Source organism: Corylus avellana, chromosome ca6, assembly GCF_901000735.1.
Source record: "Corylus avellana chromosome ca6, CavTom2PMs-1.0".
NCBI lineage: Eukaryota > Viridiplantae > Streptophyta > Magnoliopsida > Fagales > Betulaceae > Corylus > Corylus avellana.
The window spans coordinates 18,771,404-18,772,786 of NC_081546.1; positions in this window are offsets into that span (position 1 = coordinate 18,771,404).

Sequence of the window (1,383 nt, forward strand, 5' to 3'; positions counted from 1 at the left end):
CATTCATGCTATCCCAAATTCTTCCTTTTAACGACGAGAAAGAACTCACTTTTGCTCTCCCAATAAGGGCAGGTAGGCCTAGATATTTTTCATACCTAATGGTAGAAGTAACCCCCGCTACCGACAAAATAAGCTCCTTTGCTTCTCTCTTTGTATTTTTTCTAAAGAAGATGGACGTCTTCTGTCGGTTTAATTTCTGTCCGGAAGCTTTCTCATAAATACCTAGAGCCTCTTGAATTCTTGCCCACTCTAGGATACTAGCTCTGCAAAACAACAAGCTGTCATCCGCAAAAAATAAGTGATTAATTTTTGTACCTCCCCTGGCAATAGGCAATCCTGTTATTTTCCTTTCTTGTTCCGCCCTTCTCAAAAGAGTGCTAAGCCCTTCAGCACATAAGATAAAAAGATAAGGAGATAACGGATCCCCTTGCCTGATTCCCCTAGAGCGGACAATTTGTCCATGTGGTTGACCATTGATCAAAATGGAATAGGAGACTGTGCGAACACATGTCATCACCTTATCTACCCAACTTCTTGCAAAACCAATTTTAACCATGATTGCCTCCAAGAAATCCCACTCAACTCGATCATAAGCCTTGCTTATGTCAAATTTGAGAGCCATATACCTTTCTTTCCCCTTCATCCGTACATCCATGGTCTGTAAGGCTTCAAACGCAACCAAAATATTGTCCGTTATAAGGCGTCCTGGGATGAACGAACTTTGATTGGCCGAGATAATATTGGGGAGGACCTTCTTCAGCCTGTTAGCTAGAACCTTCGCAATTAGCTTGTACATTACATTACATAGACTAATAGGACGGTACTCAGAAAGTCTAGCTGGGTTCTTAATTTTTGGAATCAGAGTAATATAAGTTGCATTTATAGAAGCATCAAAAGTTCCATTATTCAGGAAATCAAGAATTGCCATGTAAAATACTAAACATTATATTTTGCGTCCGAAAAATATATAGTAGTAAATTTTGAGTGAAATATTATAATAAAGCTCAGGATAAACTAAGTATTTTGGGCCTATAGATTGGAGCCATGGAATTGAAGATAATCATTTAAAAACATTTTCCTTTTGTTTATGGGCCTAGTGAGTTAGTTTTGGCCCAATTGTTTGTCTCTCAGCCCAATAAATTTTAAAATGAGGTTTTTGGTAAGAGTGAGGTCCAATAATTCATTTTAGACATACCAAAAAGCAGGGACCAGTTGGCCCAATAGGGAAATTTTTGGGCAAGATGTAAAAAGTGCCTTAAAAGTCAAAACAAAGCTCATTTAGCCAACCAACTTGCTAGGAAAATTGGAGAATCTACTAGAAGTCTTGTTGGCAACCTATGAGTTGACCCCAATGTCTTCCAATCACTATTGGCCATGTAGGAT